Source organism: Lolium perenne, chromosome 1 (assembly GCF_019359855.2).
Source record: "Lolium perenne isolate Kyuss_39 chromosome 1, Kyuss_2.0, whole genome shotgun sequence".
NCBI classification, from domain to species: Eukaryota; Viridiplantae; Streptophyta; class Magnoliopsida; order Poales; family Poaceae; genus Lolium; species Lolium perenne.
This window is the reverse complement of record NC_067244.2, coordinates 19,736,532-19,758,402: the sequence shown is the minus strand read 5'-3', so window position 1 is coordinate 19,758,402 and position 21,871 is coordinate 19,736,532. Positions and strand designations below refer to the sequence as shown.

Here is a 21,871-nt window from a genome sequence, read left to right as displayed (position 1 = left end):
CGCGAGCGCTTCTTCGGCGGGAGCTTGGTGGAGGGGGAGGTCTTGGCCTTCGCTACTTCTCCTTTTTTCTTCTCATTATCGGAGGAGAGGGGGTTCACCTCGGAATGAGGCTTGTCCTCGTTCTTCTTCTTCGGCGAAAATTGGGGGAAGAGGTTTGAGAAGGAGGAGGAAGAGGAAGACATGGCTGAGGGAGAAGAGGGTTTTTTGGGTGCCGATGGCTGGAACAAAGGAAGGGGATGAAGAAAGCTAATCGGTCGGCACAGTTAAATAATGAGGAGCCTGGTGGAAATTTAATGTCATTACAGTTTCCAAGGAGATGAAGCCAGAGCTATCGAATTTTGCAGAGAAGCTGAGGAGACAGGGCGTAATGATAACGGATACTGCAACAGCTCTGCTCTGCCACGACATGACCCGACGAAGGAAGGCATAATGATTTTGGAAAAATTATTTCCAAAACCAGGGGGGCATGTGTTATCACCAGATTTTGGACAAATCCAGAGGTGGGCCGTAAGAGAGATGGGCTTGGGAGACTACACGTGGAAGATCTCTGAAGCGGCCTTGCACGGAGAATTTGGGCTAGTTTGCCCGTGTATCTGTAATTTATTAGATCGTATCTTAAGTTAGAAGTTAGAGTTTTACTCGTGCACGGTTAGGTGCACGTCCGAATTAGAAAGTCCCCTGGACTATAAATATGTATCTAGGGTTTATGAAATAAACAACAACTCACGTTCAACCCAAAACAAACCAATCTCGGCGCATCGCCAACTCCTTCGTCTCGAGGGTTTCTATCAGGTAAGCGACATGCTGCCTAGATCGCATCTTGCGATCTAGGCAGCACAAGCCCCACGTTGTTCATGCGTTGCTCGTACTGAAGCGTCTTTGATGGCGAGCAACGTAGTTATCATAGATGTGTTAGGGTTAGCATAGTTCTTCGTATAACATGCTTACGTAGTGCAACCCTTGCATGTCTAGCCGCCCTCACACCTATCTCAGGTGTGGGGGCGGCACCCCGCTTGATCTTTATTTAGTAGATCTGATCCGTTACGATTGCTCCTTGTTCTGCAAGGATTAGTTTAATATCTGCAATAGTTAGGCCTTACAAAGGGGTGGAGGATCCAGCGGCACGTAGGGTGGCGTTCGCAAGTCCTAAACAGGATGTTCCGAGGATCAACTTCATGTTGGTTTTTAGGCCTTGTTTAGGATCGGCTTACGATCACTGTGCGTGGCCGCGAGGCCCAACCTAGAGTAGGATGATCCGATTATGCGGTGAAAACCCTAAATCGTCGTAGATCTCATTAGCTTTATCTTGATCAAGCAGGACCACCATATGTTCGTGCACCCCGTACGAACCATGGGTGGATCGGCTCTTTGAGCCGATTCACAGGATAACCTGAGAGCCGATCGAGGCTCGGATTTAATGTTTACGTGTATGCCCTGCAGGAAACTAAGCGAGGCATCCCCATCACCTTCCTGACCAGGTATAGGTCAGGTGGCACGCCCTTGCACTTCGCATCGCCGCGTGTGACCAGAAGAGCATTGCGGGCCGTCGCTCGGAGGGGTCTCAGCCAGCCGCAGCTCTAGGCTCTTCCCGGCTCTACGGTGTTGACAGGCCGCTGCCCGCCGGTGGGTTTTGGCAGTCAACAGAGAGTACATAAATTATTTAGATTCATAACTTGAAAATATACACCCTTTGCCTCGCAACGGTGTCTCAGATTTTGTCTAAATTTAAATGTATTAAGACATTATTTAATGTTTAGATACATCTAAATTTAGATAAATCTAAAATATCTTTTTTGTACAGAGGGAGTCGAAAATACACATCAGAATCTAGGTTTCACGGAACCCAGTGTACTGTGCCGGGCTAAAATCCAAATATTTTTTGTGTGTAGAGGATGGTTTACTCCAACCATTTTTCTTTTGCGTGTAGAGGATCGTTCTATGCCAAGTGACTGAGCTACTCTTCAGTTGTGCGACTCCAAGCTCCCACCGCGTACGAGCAGGCCGCCGGCGCCTCTGCTCCTCCACGCCTCGCCTAGCCTCTGCTCCAGCACGCCGCCGGCGATCCTCCTCCACCCTGCCGATTTCCCGAATCCACCTCCGCCACTCCTCCTACAGACCTCCACGCGCCGCCACTTTCCCGATTCCGCCACTACACCACAACGCCGATGTCGCGCCTCTGCCCCCTCCGTCGCATCTCCTCCTCCACTTCCACCTCGTCGCCATCACGTTCCTGGTCACCTCACGCTGCCTTTGCGGCGGCCACGGACCGTGCCCGCGCCGGAACGCTCAGCCAGGAGGATGCACACAGCCTGTTTGACGAATTGCTGCGCCAAGCCACCCCGGTCCCCGAGCGCTCCCTCAACGACTTCCTTGCTGCACTCGCCCGTGCTCCGTCCTACGACGACCGCAGAAGCGGCCCCGCTCTTGCCGTCGCTCTCTTCAACCGCGTGTGCCGAGAAGATGCCGGCCTGCAGGTGGCGCCGCCCACAGTCTGCACCTTTGCCATCCTCATGGACTGCTGCTGCCGCGCACGTCGACCGGACCTTGGGCTTGCCTTCTTCGGCTGCCTCCTCAAAAAAGGTCTGAAAACAAACCAGATCATCGCCAACACCTTCCTCAAGTGCTTCTGCGATGCAAAACGGACAGATGAGGCTGTGGACGTACTGCTTCATAGGATGTCTGAGCTGGGTTGCGTCCCCAATGTTATCTCATACAACATAGTTCTCAAGAGGTTATGTGAAGATAGAAGGAGCCAGCAAGCACTTGACCTGCTCCTTACGCTGGCAAGAGAAGGAGGTGGCTGTTCCCCCGACGTGGTGTCATACAGCACGGTCATCCATGGCTTCTTTAGGGAGGGTGAGATAGGCAAAGCATGCAATCTCTTCCATGAAATGGTGCAGCAAGGAGTTGTGCCCAGTGTGGCAACATACAACTCGGTTATTGATGCATTGTGCAAGGCCAAAGCAATGGACAAGGCAGAGCTAATCCTTCGGCAGATGGCCGATAATGGTGTTCGGCCGAATAATGTGACATACAATTGCATAATCCATGGATATTCCACATCAAGGCGGTGGAAAGAGGCAGCTAAAATGTTCAAAGAAATGACAAGCCTGGGTCTTGTACCAAATTTTATTACTTGCAACTCGTTCATGGTCTCCCTTTGCAAGCATGGAAGAAGCAAAGAAGCTGCAGAAATTTTTAATTCCATGGCTGACAAGGGACACAAACCTGATATCATCTCGTACACTATTTTGCTTCATGGATATGCCAGTGAAGGGAGCTTCGCTGATATGATCAATCTCTTTAACTCAATGAAAGACAACGATATTGTACCCAACTGCCATGTTTTCAGCATATTAATTGGTGCATATGCTAGGTGTGGAATGATGGATGAAGCGATGCTCATTTTTGCAGAAATGCAGGAACAAGGAGTGACTCGAATGTAGTCACCTATTCAACTGTAATAGCAGCACTTTGTAGAATGGGTAGGCTGGCCGATGCTGTTGACAAATTCAATGAGATGATTGCTGTGGGAATACAACCTAACAATGCTGTTTATCAGTCCCTAATTCAGGGTTGTTGTATACATGGTGATCTGGTTAAAGCTAAAGAGTTGGTTTCTCAAATGATGAACAAAGGTATCCCCCGCCCTAACATCGTGTTCTTCAATTCAGTAATAAACGGTCTATGCAAAGAAGGAAGGGTTGTGGATGCACAAGATATATTTGACTTAGTTATACACATTGGTGAGACGCCGGATGTCATTACTTTTAATTCACTGATTGACGGGTATGGCTTAGTCGGCAAGATGGATACAGCACTTGGAATACTTGATGCCATGGTATCAGCAGGTGTTCAGCCTGATGTTATTACATATAGTACACTTGTGAATGGATATTTTAGAAATGGAAGGGTCGATGATGCTTTGGCTCTATTCGCAGAAATGCTGCATAAGGGAGTTAAACCTACAACTGTCACATATGGCATCATATTGGATGGGTTATTTCGTGCTGGGAGAACTGATGATGCAAAGAAAAGGTTCCGTGAGATGACCCAAAGTGGAATAACTGTCAACATTTCCATATACAATATAATTCTTGGAGGGTTTTGCAGAAATAATTGTGCCGGCGAAGCAATCACGTTGTTCCATAAATTAGGTGAAATGAATGTGAAGTTTGATATCAAAACACTCAATATCATGATCGATGCAATGTACAAGCTTCAGAGAAGAGAAGAAGCTAAAAAATTATTTGCTGCAATATCAAACAGTGGGTTGGTACCTAATGCTTTTACTTATAGCATAGTGATAAAAAATCTTCTAAAAGAAGGATCACTGGAAGAAGCTGACAATATATTTTCATCAATGGAGAAGATTGGTTGTGCTCCGAGCTCCTGTCTTATAAATGATATCATTAGAATGTTGTTGGAAAATGGCAAGATTGCCAAGGCCGGAGATTATTTGTCTAAAGTTGATGGGAAGAGCATCTCACTTGAAGCTTCAACTACTTCATTGATGCTGTCTCTCTTTTCAACGAATGGGAAATATCGGGAGGATATGAAATTGCTCCCTGCAAAGTACCAAATCTTTGATGGACTTGGTTGAGTAGTTGATTGATCGCATATGAGACCACCTCATGACAAATCACATGGAGTTTTTTTTCCTCACATAAAGCCCTCCTGCCAGCATAAGAAATCCAAATTGTCTGCTTGGACCAACACAAATACACCAAGTTTGCATAGGAGACGGGGTCAAAGCATTTGCATGATGAGAATGTCTTGCTCTTGTACACATGCAGTGTGCATTACTCTTCATTTTTTATATCTGGTACCTGAATTCCACGTCGGTGCTGCTATGCCTCGGTAAGGGTTCCAAAAATCGAAGTTTTGACCTTGACCTTCACCATTCGATCTTCCCACGAAAGTTGTCTGAGATTCGTCAAAATTTGGATGTATCTTGATACACCCAAATTTGTCAAATCTGAGACAAGTTTGATGAGATAGAGGTAGTAAGCAACAACTGTGTTTCAAGTGTAAACTTTCATGTAAATTGATATTTAAAATTTTTTTCTGGCATCATTTGTGATCATGGCCTAGTTTATTAAACCCATTGACATTGATATACATATTAGATATCCATCCGTCGAGACAGCTATGAATAGCATCATGTGAATACTGAAAAAAAGTTATCCGACAGGCTTGTACTTTCGTCACTGTTCTTGCCGTTATAAACTGGTAGAATTGTTTAACTTGACCATGCTTCTTCTTAATAGTTGTGCTCTGTTTGCCATGTCAAGCTTCTCAAAAGAAGCCTGGTGACCGGGTGTATACGTGAGCACGCATCCAAGCTTTTGGCCTAAACTTCTGTTCCAATGACTTGGAAGCATCCGGACTCCAGAGTTCCCAGAAGATTGTCAAATTTTAGCGGTGAGTTTAATTATTTCCTGGAAACCCCCAAACTTATTTTGCAGAACACGTAATAGGTGACTGTACTTTGAGCATATTTCTTGTGCTGATGATGCATAAATATTTCAGAGCTGTCCCTGCACTTACGGATGGAGAAGAGCTTACTGCAAGTGGAACTCACAGTTCTAAAGGAAATCCCCAAATAAAGTTCCCTTTTACTTTCCAAGATCCAGTGAGCGGAGATTCGAACCCGACTCACCTATCTAAACTAAACTGAAGATTTACTGTTGAACGATGCAAATTCAATGAAGACTATCCAGTTGAAATCAACATAGTCGACAAATGAGTGTGTTCCCCAGAAGAAATATCCTTTTTGAACCAGCAGTTGTATCTTCTCACTTGTACTGACAGCAAAGACTTGTTGGATGCCAAAGCAAAAATACTGCCAAAGCAAAAATACAGAATCAGTCAAGTAAGAGCACAGGCTCCATGGAGTGGGTGTCGGGATTTCTGCAAAGTTGCCAACACTTCCAGACCAGTGTTGGTTTGTGAGCAGGATCTGACCATCCATCCATCCATCCATCCATCCATCGAGGAGTCACTCCTGAGTCCTGCCTTTCATGTCTTGTTCAGAAGTTGATGATGCAAAACCTACCTGAACCCAAATGCTCGGGGAGCCAAACATTTTGTGAAGGAAAATAAAATGTGATGGTGGGATTGCCATACCCATGAAGCTTTTGTGGCACGTGTTTTCTGTACAAGCAGGAACATGATGAACTTCTGATGTTTTTAAAGCTGCAGAACGATCGTGCTGCTGCCATTGCCGATCTGAGCGATGTGCAATTGCGGTTTCATCCTATATATGAGGCCATCCGATTTGATACTAGAGGAGGAGCAACAAGACAGCAGCTCGCAACCGGAAATATGTTATGATCGCAGGAATCAGCCACCAGGTAGGTATGATCATTCGTTCTTCAATTCAATCCGACCGCAAGCAGTTAGTTTCCTGCATCGATTGATGGATCACCTAGACAGAAGATGTACTGCCGTGAAGCAAGACATTGCGAATCCCATCGATCCCCATGATGCACCTGGACCTGGAGTCCTGGACGCACGGTCGCTGCAGTTTTCTTTTTCTTCAAACGAAAGAAAACAAGCCACAAGTCACACGTAGTGCGTGCATGCGTCCAAGACCACTCACAAAATGGATTAATGCCCTACAGAACGGGCGGGTGCTACCATCAATTAATCTTTTTCTTTTCTTTTCCCTGGTTCCGGATCGATCGAGGGAATAAGTGTCGTGATCGGAATCATACAGGGCTCCAAATCAATCTAGACTCGAAATATGTATGCGCAATGTTGGTTATGCCTAAAAATGTACTAACTGTATCACTGTACTGCTAAAAGTTCTGTCTCACTGACAAGGACATAAATTCTTATGCCCCCTCCCTCCGTTCCTAAAAAAAGGCTTCTTTAATTTTTCTAAATATGGCTGTACATGTAGCTAAAATGTGTCTATACACATCCATATATATATCTACACAAAGTTGAGAACGGCCTAGGTTCTATGCCCCATCCTTCTAGAGGCTTAGGCCATCTCCAACGGGGTGACAGCATAGGGGGCAACATCGTGCACCCAGCGTCGACGGAGTTCCACGGCCGTGACAAGGAGTTCGAAGCGGCGGCGCGCGGCGGGACGCAGGTTCAGCAGCTGCACCGGAACGAGGAGATCATCCAGAGAAGCGATCACGATGCGCAGTGCATATACTACGACAGCGACGGGGCGAGCAGCGACGGCGATCGAGACCTTCTTTCTATGTGTGAATTCGACGAGTGAATTGCGTATCCACATTTAGTCTAAACCTTAGTGTGGCCGCCAGGTGGAGAGGAAAAGAGCCCACTAGTTCAACACTTTTGTATTTAATAAAGACAGAATATTAGTACTGTATGAGAATGAGTTAGCATGGCTTGGAAATACTCAGAAATCCAACCTCACGGAGTACTCTTTTCCTGAAACTAATCTCGCGTTCAGCATGACTGCAGATAGTAGCAAATATCTAGGTTGCTTATTCAGTTACCATTTCTGAAAATTCAGCATGACTGCAGATAGTAGCAAATATCTAGGTTGCTTATTCAGTTACCATTTTTGAAACTGAGTCTAACTCAGAAACTCAATTCGGCACATGGGAGCATATGCTCCTGCCACCGGAAAAACATTTTGAAATGTCAAAAAAAATTAGAACAAAAATTTCCGCACTTATGTATCGACATTCTACGTACGTACATCAACACCACTCCCTAACTCATGATGCATGACTACTAAGCTAATGTCAAATGGACGATGACTTAAAATAGCGCAGCAATTAGAGCAAAAGGGGAAAAAACACATGTCACCTGACTCATGATGCATAGAGAATGTATGCTATCCGGGAGCTGCCCTGCCCAATCAACAAAAAAAACCATCCATCTCTAAAGCAAATATCATCTCATGCCGCCCAAAATCAACAAACAAAGTGGAAGCATGCAGTCCATCAGGACGAAACATTCTTGGAGCTGAGCAAGTTTGCGCTGCCTCCCTAGAGCTCCTCCGCTGTTAAACCAACACATACACAAGTCACATCAAACTTGACATCCATATTACAGAAGGAAATAATAGAGCGCCATCCAGAAGAAAAATCAAGGAGAATTACCTATGCCATTGCCACCTCGGTTATCATCCCTTTATCAAGAAAACCGAAGAGGCTCAGCAAACAAATATTTGTACTTCATATGGACAACTTCACATTATTATGCATATAATGAGATATACTAAATTCAGGTACCAACAAATTGAACCCGGGAGCATATTGAACCATTCTGAGTTCATAATTCAACCAAGCTACTAGCTTTTGTGCATTGCCACAGATCAAGAATAACTTTCATGCAACAGTAGCCAAGAGTGCTACAGATCCAGACTAACTTTTGTGCATTTTCTACGAACGCACATCTACCAGGACATAGTGAAAATGGGTAATTTGGTAACCAGTGAAATTCCCAGCTTTGGACCAAGTCGATTAGACTGAATGAACCAGGGCCGGTAAATGATCTCGGAGGTATAAAGGGGCATACAGATTATATCAAAGTACCAATTCTCACAGCAGAAAACTAAACAAAACAACCTCATGAGACACCGGAGCATCCTCACAATGACACATGCAAACACTATATGCGGAGAGTTTGTTTTCTTAACGCATTGGGTCACAGCCAGAAATCGGAGGATCACTTAGTTTCTGAATTCCAAAGAATGACACAATGCGCACACGATCCATTCTTGCTCATTGCAAATTAAGGTGAAGCAAACACAAAATTCTGTTTAAGATGCCAACTCAGAATCTTTGCATGCATCTCCAATCAAGTACTCCAATCTCATAGACTTACTACAGTGATACATTTTGTTAAGATGTCCAACTCTGAATATTTGAACGCATCTCCAATCGAGAAATACAATTCTCTGAATTACAGTGCTAAATCTTAGAATGCATCTCCAATTAAGTTGTACAACTCATGAATTACAGTGATACATTTTTGTTAAGATGTCCAACTCTGAATCTTTGAATGCATCTCCAGTCGAGTAACACTGAATTACAGTGTTATTAAACTTTGCTAAGATGTTCAGCTCTAAATCTTTGAATGCATCTACAATCAAGTAATACAATTCACAGAATCACAGTGATAATTTCTGGAAGGATAAAGCTTCGGGGCTTATCTCCTTCCTCTGGTCGACATGGTCGTCCACCTCAAAGAAATGCCAGCTCGTCTCGTTGAACGCACGGGCGAACCCGTCGTCCTCATCCACGTCCCCGGCCTCGTCGACGCGCTCCTCCCACGCGAGCCGCTCCGCCTGGAGGCGCGCGGCGGGGGAGGACTCGAAGCTGCCGACGCCGAGGAGACAAAAGTGAAACCCTCTCAAGAGTCAAGAATCAAGATCGACCTCGAGGCTCGATCGTAGAGGAAGAGCTTCTCGCCATTTTTCTCGACGACTAGCCTGCTCCCCTTGATTCAGTTTGATCGGTCCGTGACAGACTGCACGTTGGTTTCAAGTTTTCAACCGAATCCTCCTCTAGCGTCGGCGGGGCCCGAGCGCCAGCGGGGTCCGCCGTGTCCATTTGGAATACGTATTCCGCGATAAACGCTGCGGGAAGGAAGGAAGCCGCATACAAACTTGCCGGCCAGTCTTCCTCTTTGGCGTACACATCGGGAGGAAAGGAAATGCACGGGAGGAAGCCAATTAATTAATATTAATACGGCGGGATTCTTTACCCGCAAAAAAATACGGCGGGATTTTCTTATTTCCTTTCTTTAACCTAAATTAGCTCAGCCACCTTCTATGTGCAATCTTTTTCTGCTGCTGCCTGCCTGTAGCGTCTCCAAAATATTCCCCACATCCAAAATTAAACTGACATCTGCCACGACACCTCTAAACTTGGAAATTCTCCTTATTTTTTTTCCCATCGGAGACTTGTACACACATCATCTACAACGGAATCCATCCATCCATTCTCTCCATTCTTTCATTTCCGATCGAAGAAGGAATCTTTATATTTGGCATGATCGACAAGAGCTAAATTTATTGGGTGCTCGGCCATCGGTCGGCTAGATCTGGCCGGTCCGTGTGCCGACGCTCTTGCTTCGGGTTAGTCGGACAGCGGCAAGTCGGTGGCGGCAGCGTCCTCGAGCGTGCGCGTCAGACCCGGGCCAGGCGGGCCTAGGTTTGGGGCTGCTTTGCGGGCCTGATGGGCCCGAGCTCTACGGATGGTGCGCCCGGCGTGCTTGCCTTCCTACTGCTGTTGCGTCCTCCTGCTTGTGCACGTGTGCGCTACTGCTAGACCTGAGTGGTTTGGACCTGGCGGCGTCTTTGGGGTTTCTTGGCCAAGATCCTACGGGTTTGTGTGTTGGGGGAACGGGAGAAATCCCTGCCGCCGTGTCCGGCACCGACGTGGCGCCGCCTGTGGGTGTCGTCCTTCCTCCTTGGAGGGCGTCGTGGTTTCCCCCTCTCCATTCCCCGTCGAGTGCCGGGCGAAACCCTACAACAGCGTCATGATGTCGCATCCCTTCTTGAAGGTGCTACCTTGGTGCTCGAGGATCTGTGGCAAGAAGTGTGGTGGTAGGGCAAGTTCCGAGGACGGCATGATGGTGGGCTATTATCTCGCTTACTCGCTTTCGTTCGTGCAATCTCCGAGTTGTATCTTTTCTTTTTCTGTTGGGCATGTTTTTGCTGCTGGACAGCACTTTTCGTGTGTGTGCTTTTCGTGTGTGTGCTTTTCTTGTATGATCGTTGTTTTATTTACAAACAGGGCGAAAGCCTATTTCGAGATCGGAGCTACATTTATTAAATACCACCAAATGACCCAAACAACGAAAAAAGATAAAGCTCCGCGCTTCATCCAAACGAAACAGGGAACCAAGTCGCTGCACTAATTGCAGCTATGCTCGGCCACACCACCTGAAAACTCTATAATAATCTACTACTCCCTTCATCCCATGAAAATTTATCAAAAATTTCTTTTTAGTGTCCGAATTTGGACGACTTTCATGAAACGGATGGACTAGTATAAACATACTGAGGCTCACTAAGTAAGATGGTTTCCAAATTAGAGCTCAACTTGCCAATTCAAGCTTGCCACCAATTCTTTAAGAAAAAAAGTGCATCAGTTCAGCTAATTAACCAGCTGCTCCTCAAAACCAAACGTGAATGTCAACCATATGATCTGACTCCAATCACGCGCCATAACCCCATCTTCTTCTCTTATTTTGCCCCAAAGTGCATCGTCACCTACAGAACCAACGGTATTTAGTTGACGCAGATTTGTCTGTACACATGTATCTAGACGTGCTTGCACAACTAAATATTTTGGAGCACCAGTGCTTGGTCTAATTATTAATCAGATAACTAAAGCTTAATTCAGCAGCTTCTAAATCGCAAGGCTCATCCAATCATTCGAAATATTGCAGCTACCATGCGAACTCGCACGCTTGCTATTACAGTACAACAAACTCTGCTCTGCCATCCGGAGCATGAATGAATATTATTATTACACACACAATTCATCGGGCTACTACCACCTCTGGATGATGAATATGACAGCACCAACACAATTACCCAACCGGTCCTAGGCCAGCACGGCAGCGGCTCCGCCTGAGCTAGCCGGCAACACAGTTCTACAATGTCGCTGTTTGGTGCGTCTGCCTTGCCCGCGCTTCACCGTTGGCTTGCCTCGCTGCACCTGCACAAACAAACCGCAGCGAGTTAACCGATTTCTTCTTCTTTAAGAAACCAAAAGCACTAGCTAACTAACAAACTCTTCAAGTTTAATAATCATCAATGGTGTTGAAAAACTTGACATGGCCTTTGCCTCTTTTTGGACATCCAGAGACCACAATTCATATAGCAGAAACAGTTAAAGTGCATATACCAGCACACCTACCTCTAGATGCATTCAAACACGCAGTCCAGCTTGACTAGCATGTTAAATGCTGAGAATATCAACTAGTACCTGCAATGGCACGATTCCAGTACTACCAGAAATCACCCAAAAAATTTCATCAACTTCACCGAATTGTAGCAACAACTCTTCTTATCTGATTGATTGGTGGTAGAAAAACAACAAAATAAAACCCACAGCTTCAATAAAACTCCTTCGACTTGAATACAAACCGCAACAACAACAGTGATATTACTAAACGTTATAAATTATGTTGACACAAAACTGGATACTCCAGCCCAGCAATGGGCATGTGGAGAGGCTACATGGTCAACTACATGCACAAGAGTAAGAAATCACAGAGAGGACCAGAATCATACCTAAACACATGGGGTCACACCAAGGCGACCGCTCTCATTGTTTAGCCCTCCTAGTTATCCTCGAGCAAGAACAAAGCATGGTTAGGTAAAATTTACACTTATATTTATAGAAGGATCCAAATAACAGCCACTAATAAACGCACATGTACCCAACTTAAGCATCCAACAATCGACAATTAAGAACCTATTGTTCCCAACTTAGGCATAACTGGAATCACGCTACACCATTTGCATGCAACAAAATAATAAGGGGATGAGATACTGTAAGCAAAAGTTCAATTATGACCGAACCATTTGAGATTTAGGGAACCATTTGAGATTTACGGGACCATTTGAACTATTGTCCAACCAATATAGAACCAATTCAATCGTTAAATCCAGAAGAACAAGTGGAAGCTCCGTACACTAAAACAATCGCAATCAGTAGACTAGTCCATTCACAACCACCTGAGCGCCTCCACGATGCACTATTTGATGTCGCAGATGGTGTTCGCCACCACACCTCCTCCTCCCGGTTCCACTGCGACGCCGGTTCTCGCCCTTCAGATCCTCCTCCGACATGCTTTCAACCTGAAAAATATGCATGATTTTCAGCAGTGCCTATGCATATCAAACATCAAGCAAACAATTGAACACATACTATTTCCTACACATCTACTGCCAAATTGCCAACGCACAACAATTTTTCCTTGACTGAACCAAGTTGCCATCTATACATGCAAGCACATTCGATTAAACTCAAAAAATGAAACAATTGTTAGCAACAACAGATTGCAGGAGGGTAAGAGGGAGCTCACCGGCAGTAGCTTGTTGGGGAGGTGGTCGTTAGAGCCATGTCGGAGTCATGGCAGCCCACGGAGTTGTACAATGTCATCAATTTTCTGCGGCTGACAGCCCACTCTTCCCTGTTGGCTGGCTGTATCTGTTGTCCTTGCACAGCTCAAATGCATCTTCCTGTACGACTGCCTGCATAAAGCAAGATACTTCAAATGTTCAAATTAAGAACCGAAATTTAACATATCATATAACATGGCATGAACATGAATAGCTTCCGATATTTGACAACTGAGAACTTAAGGTTCTCCACTTTGCACATAAAGGTATGACGCTCTTTCTAATCAAAGCAGATGGATACAACGATGATGAGTACAAAGTATCAGCCAAGTATACCTTGACAGGATAAGCATCTGCGAGTGAACTTGAATGGATCTCGGTGTTTTGAAGCTGTCCAACAAAATCAATAACATGCAGCAGCTCGACCTATCTGAAAAGGCAGAAAAAAAGGAAGTTAAGTACATGTTGAGGGAAGTATTGAAGTATGAAATCTTAATAGCGCAACACCAACAGCCATTTCTGTCAAAAGAAAGTTCAGAGTAAAATCAAGATGGCTCCTACCATAAATAAGCAGGAATGTGCATCACCAGAGTTTAATCATAAGCAGGAAGTTGGGTCCCAGAACAACAATGACTCAGCAATGTGCATCACCAGAGTAAATTGTGTTTATCCCATTTTAAAATAAAAGAAGAAAAAGAGTATAGTACTGAATGTTATGGCCAGAGCAACGACACTTGCAGAAACATAAAAATTTATCAAGTTTCAATGCTTAATCATGAAAATGGAGAGATGCTCACCTCTACAAATTTCTGCACTATATGTAAGAAACAATTGCACTAATTTGCATTTCAACAAATACAATAAGTGGCCACACAGAGTCATTAAGCTGAATAGGAAAGCAGGTCAAACACCCTATTTTTATATGCAATGAATGGGCAAAGCAAAGGTATGGCGACAAGTGAATGAAGCTCTATATCTTACAGAATATATCGACGTGTTGCACCATACAACAACGATTTGCACAATACCTCTACACCAATTGAAATAATCACTTCCAAACGCCTAGGCGGCCAAAGAGAAAATTTTGACCTTTGTTGCTGATGTCGATGATCTCCGGAACAGCGTCCAGGTAGCCGCAGTGGGCCTTCGGGCATGCTCCTGCACACCGTGGACGCCTGATCTCGAGCCAGCCACCCTCCTTCAGTTCCTGGCAATGACATCATCAGCCACGGGCAGACTCCCAGCAACCTGGAAATTAAAATGAGGCTAGATATCAGGACCATAATAAAATAGAGCTCATAATTCTCATGGCAAGGCACTGAAAATTGACATCATCAACACTGCTAATGCAGCTACTTTTAATTTTTCGTGCATCATGATTTAATTACCGAACAGTAATGTAGCTACTTTTTCTTTTTGCATGCATCATGGTTTAATTACCGAACACTACACAGGCCTAATGCTGCTAAATACAGAGGACTCTACTAGAGCCCCTAAGCTGACATACAGAAGAACAAAATTCGACCTTTGATTCTCCACGCAGACGGAGGAAACAGGAGCAGCTGCTGCCGGAATGGCGGGCCTGGGGAGACCACCGAACAGCGCGGTTCCCCTCCTCCGAGGAGACGCCCTCCTTGCAGCGCGTGGAGGACGACGGCCTTCCGCAGCTCGCGACTTGGCGGCCGGCGCGTCCTGGTGGCCGGAGACACCTCGCCGGCGTGGAACACTGCAGCACTGCATCGGCCAAGCTGCGACGGAGTCCGGCCAGCTCGACGGAGCCGCGCGCATAGGGTGCACGCGCGCGCCGGCGAGCAGGCAGGCCGCGACGCCATGGTCCTGGCTGCGCCGGCTCTCTCGTTGCCGGCGCTGGGGGCGGGAGCGGATGACGGGAGGAAGTGGGGTCGTAGGGGGAGGAGGCTCGAGATGGGGTGGCGGCGCAGGGGCGCAGCCGGCGACGGCGAGGGAGGAGCGGCGGCGGAGAGGAGAATGGGGATTAGGGTTCTGGCCAGGACTAAACTAAAAATGCAGCCTTGATTACCCAAACAATTTGGCCCAATTTGATAATGGACTCCGACCCACGATAACTGGAGTATTTTATTTTATTTTACTGCAGCCTTGATTACCCAAACAATTCGGCCCAATTTGATAATGGACCCACGATAACTGGAGTATTTTATTTTACCTCTTCCCGCCCATTTCCGTAAGCCTCCGGTCGTTTGTGCTAACTAGTAATATTGCACGTGCAATGCACGTGTTTCTAAAATACCCCATTCACATATCTCATGACTTTCAGTATACATCCTAAAACAATAAAGGTTATGAATCCCAAAGAAATAGATTAACAATTATTATCATCCATACCATTCAAGTTCACCGAGATATAATAATAGGCTATTTATAGCACAAATGAAATTTCTCTTGAATTAGTGCACTGCAGTCCATCTAATCCTAAAGAAAAGAGGTATTTGGACACGACCATGGCCCCGAACATATAATTTGGTACAACAATTTTTTGCATGTGCTAGTACATCAAAATTATATTATTATGGTAAAATGAAATTATTTTTCATGACAATATAACCAATTGGAATTTCCCGGTGAGATAATCTTGGTACTCATTTGTAAGATATGAACCAAATTTGACTTCACACTATCTAATCTTCCATCTGCTTAACAAATGTGCAATACGGCAATACCTGGTAGCATTGGGCTCTGCATTACGACTGTATGGGCACAACAAAATATTCACGCAAGAAGTAACGGCGCCAAGAAGAGCCATCTCTCCCTCCTAAGAATTCCATACAACTAACCTGAATATATTGTAGGCCATCTCTGAAACTGCTCCCTCCTAAGCATTCCAAACACAATCCTGAATATATATGATATCTCATATGTGAAACTGCTTAATCCAGTCTCATGAGCAAGTCAATCCAACTGAATCGAGACAAATTTGCATGTGATAAGAGAATATAACACTGAATTGAAATAAACTGCATCATCATTAGTACTAAATTCTTGTACAAGAGGAGGTGCATAGAACTGAACAACCCATCAGGGCAGGCGTGTGATCTGTGTATAAAATAAAAATATATGTCGGCGTTTGTGACCTGCATCAAACACAAACATCAGGATCAACAACTCAACAGCAGCGTCGTTCCCATCCCTCGAGTCCACGTTTGATCTCATCTGGAGAAGCAACGCCCCGCGCCTCCATTATCCTGAGTCCGCCCACCTCACCTTAAATATATTCATGATTTTTCAGAAGCGAAGCTGGATGCCCTGATCGAGCAGGACAGGGCGAGGTCGTGCCGGCGAGATCGGCCATGGAAGTGCGCCGGCAGCTCGCGGCGCGGGGGTCGGCGTGTAACATCCCAAAAATTTCAAAACAAACAAAATGAATTTCCCTAGTTCCAAATTTTGGAACCAACAAAAACCTTTATTAAAATAAGATTGATACATATAGATCTGGTTTAAATCTTGTGTTTTGCCATGATGAGTGTTGTTATGCTTATGTGCTAAACCCTAAAACCCTAATGTGATCAAGTGAAGGTCACCAACCCAATAAAATAAAAGAGAAAGAAATCAAATAAGAAAAACCTTAAACCCTAATCTTCTCCAGAAATCATTTTGGATCTATTTTGAGAAATCCAAAATAAAATAAAAGACATATGGGGGCATCTAGCCCTAATAGGTAAATCTTGAACCCTACCTTTATTATTTATGCTAAATGGTGGTGAACCATTGTGAACCCCACTAAACCCTAAACCTCACCCCTCTTTTCACCACCCTAGTTAAATTAAAATAAAAGGGAATTAAATAAGAAAGAGGCATATGTGCCTAGGGCTATAATTATAAAACTTTACCCTAAGCCTTTCCACTTTGCTTAGAGGTTTGGAAAACCTTCATATACCTTACCTAGTACTTATCAAACCAAATCCAAGTGGTTTCCAAAGAAAATAAAAAGGAAACTAAAAATGCCATAGAGGCATATGAAAGTAAAATAGCAAATATGTGAATTTAAGAATCTTGACCCTAATACATGTGGTGAATGGTTGGATCACTTCCATATACCATTTCAACACTCAACAACACCATTTTGGGTCAAGCAAAGTCAAAGTAAAACACAAATGCAACATATGCATAGAGGCATATGTGACACATAGCCATAATATCCAATTTTTGCCCTATGACTTTAAAACTTGACCAAATGTTGGGAAACCATCTCTCAACCTCATATAATACTAAATTGACCCTAACCCATGCCCAAGTAAAGCAAGGTGAACAATTTACAAAAATAATAAACTTTAACACATCACCTCTTATGTGTTATGGCCAATTTTGCAACTCTTTGAGCAAGACCATTTGAATTGGTTTCAATGGTTGGAAAATGTTTCTAAACTAATAAGAACCACTTTAGAGTCAACAAAAGTCAACTCAAATGGAGAGAAATCAAATAGGGAGAAAATCCCATTTTTACTCACATACACATTTAGCCATTTTTGCAAATCTTCACCCAAGGCCACTTTGGCTTGTGCCATTGCTTGTAAAACCCTTATATATGATAACGGCGTGCCGTCGCTGACGACAAACGGGGGAGGAGTGCAGGGGCATGCGGGCTGCCAAGAGTGACGGCTGAAGACGATGCTATTGGCGGCGGAGGCGTGGACATGGACACAGGGTGCGGTTGCTTGATGAGATTATCGTGGGGCAAAACAGTTTGCATGACATGCGATTTGCGGGGCGTCTGACACTGTTTTTCCGCAAATCACGGGGCTAATTTTTTAGCGTTGATGCAAGGTTGTGCGGTCAGGATGTATTGGATCTGCCTCCTCTCGCTCTTTTTATATTGGTATAGATATATGAAGCTAAACTAGTACTAGCCACACATGGTACTACAAAATTTTGGGCTAACTATGTTGAGTTCGGACGTATAATTATCTTGGATTTTCTAGACAAGTTCCAAGTAAAACTCAAATCCAGTATAAATCAGGTCGGAATTATTTTAAATTTGAAAAGGAAAACGATAGAATAACTCTGAAATAATTCATGAGGTTTCCTTGATTTTGGAGGGTCATGGAATTTTTCTAGAAACAAATCTCAAAACCATAGTTCTTGTTATATGTACGCCCACCATTAGAAACTGATAGAGCCATTCGCCCGCGTCCGAGATCACCTAGCATTCCATGTGCCCTCACACACCATTATTTTATGTTAGGGGTCAGAGATCACCTATCATTTCATGTGTCGGGGTGGTAGTGGTTAGGGTAGGTGGGGCCGCTGAGGTGGAATAAAAGTGTCGGTGGCAAGGAGATAGTCAGACGGGGCCAGCCGGATGGCAATGGTGGTGGCAATGGTTATTATAAATGGTACGAGCATGATCGTGGCGACGACAACGGCCAATGATGTCTAGATTTTCTATAGGCATGACCCTTGTAGAATAGTAGCGAACTTGACCGTGAGGACACTAGCACGCTTAACTTTCGAGTTCCTTCCGTCTAGCTTCCATGTACTTTGTACACACCTTATTGATACTACTATCATATCAATCCTATTAACCTCTTGGTCACGATATCACACTTCTTTATTTTTTGAATTCCAATTAGTTATTTTAATAAATAAAAGTAATGAAGTAATAATCATATTGAATAAATATATAAATAAATAATATGTTTTTTGGCAAAACATAAAATCTAAAAAAAAAATCATATTTCCATTTGGTAGTTTGAGATTCTAAAAAAAATGTCAACTGGGCTTAGTCGGTGAAATCGGATGTAACTTTTTGCGTAGATAGATTTCCATATATTAAACATTTTTTCGAGTTCGCATGCAAAAGTTATTGCCATCTCACCCAAAATACAATTTTTTTTTGCAAAATAAGTCAAAATTCATGTCTGGTATTTTTCATAATAACTAGATCACCTAACCTACCTACATCTAAAATGTTTTTTATTTTTAAATTCTCTATCATTTTCTTTTGTATTTACAAAATTTAAAAAAGTGATCCACCAGGGGGTTGTGTGTGGAGCAAAAAAAATCTGGAAAGTCTTTAGTCCCGGTTGGTGTCTCCAACCGCGAATAAATTAAGGTAGACCCTTTAGTCCAGGTTGGTATCTCCAACCGAGACTAAAGGTTTCGTTTGAACCGGGACTTAAATCGTGCGACATCCTAGCCGTTTGAACCGGGGCTAATGCTCCCTTAGTCCCGGTTCCAAACGCGACCAGGACTAATGCTCCGGGCAGCTTCGAACAAAAGACTATTTTTCTACTAGTAATGTATAGACGGGACATTGTCCCTGCAAAAGGGGCAACACCTAGGAGGGTGGGAAGTGGTCAAGGTGAAGATTGGTGGATATGACATCTAGGTAGCTTGTTACTTGTATGGGTAGTAGTAATAGACTTGGGCACATATGTATGTACCACCAGAGTCCAAATGCATCGAGAGACCAAATAGAGTAGTCATGCTGAACTTAGCGTGTGCTTCTTGTCGGAGTACAACAACAAGGTCCTTGTTCTGCACAGCGCGTGGATCAGTACTTGCCAATGGTCCATATTCTAGGTTGTGTCCTAGCGCTCTTGTGCAAAAGAAATAAGATTAGAACTCTGGCTCATGCGTAAGAGGGGAGGAACATATTTAGTGGTGCTCTTTAGAATGTTGATCTATATAGGTGTATCGTCGTCGTTCGGCATTGTCCATGTCGTCGTCCCCAATATATATGTTGCGTGGGTGAACATAAGTTGGCATTGCTAAACCACCAACAAAGCCCTTCTCCACACGCAAACTCTTGATCTACTGGTAAACAGGTTAGATGGTTGTTACTACAATGGGCGCGCGATAGACCCGCCGTGCCCGGCGGACGAGCCCACAACTTTGTTATGGATCTACTATCTTCTCACAAGTCACAGTAGACCCCTCGACTATGACCTAGTGGTAATAAACCTGGTAATACTATGGATCACCGCTTGCCACACACCACTATGGATCTTTGTGTGATCTCATCGTTCTAAGGATCATTAGATTATGTGCTAGCCATGCATTGCCTAGCCTGTGGCCTCGGTAAGGGGTCACCATCGATACATGTTGCCACTGGTTGCTGGAGGTGCCATCAACCAGCCGCAACACACCCACACATAGCACACGAGTGCTATGTCTATTAGGGAAACAACCTATGTCATGCCTCAAGCTTCATCATCCTGAACGTAGGAGTTGGCAGCGTGTCACGACCTATGACCACTGTGCACGAGTATAGCTTCCACGGCCGGACGAGGTAGTTGGTCATGGCAAAGGTCGTATTGCCGGAGAGCTCCAGCGTGACCACGATGGAGCAACCCTGCATGGTGGTGACCATGTTCTAGATCGAGTAGGTGCATCCCTACACCATCACGGTGTTGCTCTAGCTAGCCATTTGGAGCTGGCTATGGAGGGTGCAGTCTAGGAAGATGATGGAGGTGATGCCGAAGATGTAGTCGACATCACCGTAGATGTCGCATGCCCGGTAGAAACTTATAGAACCATCCGTGTGTGTTTGAGGTCACCTAGCATTCCATGTTTCATCACACACCCTTATTTTATGCTAGGGGTTCGAGATCAACTAGCATTACATGTGCCGGGTGGTGGCGGTTAGGGTGGTTGGGGCGGTGAGGTGGAATAGAAGTACCGATGGCAAGAAGACAGTTAGGCTTGATGACAATGGTGGTGCCAGCTGTAAGTATAAATGGTACAAGCATGATTGTGGTGATGGCATAAGCCGAGGATGTCTAGGTTTTCTCTAGAATGACGATTGTAGAATAATAGCGGAATTGAACATGAGGGAACTAGATTCCAACACGGACGACCCCCACTTGTTATCCCAAATAATTATTTGGTTCTTACAATAATTACACTATACTAATTATTATATTTGCGAGAGTTGATATAAAAGTTAACTAAAATTTATTATCCAAAAATTATGCCCTCTATTAGTTCATTTGCAATACATTGTAATAAAAATTAATTAATATTACACTCCCTATTTGAGTAAGCATTGTTTGCACGATCCGAAGTCAATCCGGTCGGAGATGGGTTTATTTGTTCGGCAATGGGCTCATAGCAACATATTTGGATCAAACACATGAAGACAATGATGAAGAGAGATTTTACTATTGGTATGATCACAAGATTGTACAAGACTTAGATGTTGAACTCCATGGTATTACAGATGCACCCGATGAGGTTTATAGATTGGTTCTAGGGTTCATGCTTATGGAGTCAACGACGGTGATTTGGTGTAGTGGTTTGACCTCATTTCCATGACGAATGTGCTTTTGTATATATAGGCGCAAGTGGTAGGAGTCTCCATGTTGCACTCGTGCCCATATATGCTTTTCCCTAACAAATCCTTGTGATCACCTCAAATAAGGATACACATGCATTTTTCATCTTCTTTTACTCTTTTTGGCAAATACATGAACAATTTAAATATTTTATTCCCAATCTTTTCAATTTCACAAATGAATACATAAAATATGAGACATTTAGTTTTGACATCAACATTCCATGAAGGATGACCAACACCATTATTATACATGAACCAACAACGCCCCACCGCATTGTCCCCTCCGACAAAGGACATGGACATGGTATGTTAGGAGAATATGCATGCCATCATCTCAAAGACACGATGATAATGATGAAAGTTTATCTCAAACTTTATTATAAGTATGATCACAAGATTTTACAAGACTTACAAGATGAACTCAACGGGCTTATAGATGCACCTGACGAGATTTATAGATTGGTTCTAGGGTTCATTGCTAT

The 21,871-nt window shown here is 44.1% G+C and overlaps 1 long non-coding RNA gene and 1 pseudogene across 5 annotated transcripts; one reads left to right on the top strand and one right to left on the bottom strand.

Annotated features, from left to right (window-relative positions):
* Positions 1–1,848: 1,848 nt before the first annotated feature.
* LOC127328895 (uncharacterized) lies at positions 1,849–6,846 on the top strand (annotated as a pseudogene).
* A 4,762-nt stretch (positions 6,847–11,608) lies between these two features.
* Positions 11,609–15,078, bottom strand: LOC127343461 (uncharacterized). Of its 5 annotated transcripts, XR_007877278.2 has the most exons (8): positions 14,604–15,078; positions 14,168–14,326; positions 13,415–13,508; positions 13,042–13,210; positions 12,689–12,814; positions 12,245–12,294; positions 11,868–11,958; positions 11,622–11,666 (listed from the first exon to the last, which is right to left on the bottom strand). It is a non-coding gene; the product is annotated as an uncharacterized lncRNA (long non-coding RNA). The 5 variants fall into 5 exon arrangements; XR_007877268.2 differs by lacking the exon at positions 11,868–11,958 and having other exon boundaries at positions 11,609–11,666; XR_011752110.1 differs by having other exon boundaries at positions 11,615–11,666; positions 11,868–12,294.
* Between the last annotated feature and the right edge of the window lie 6,793 nt (positions 15,079–21,871).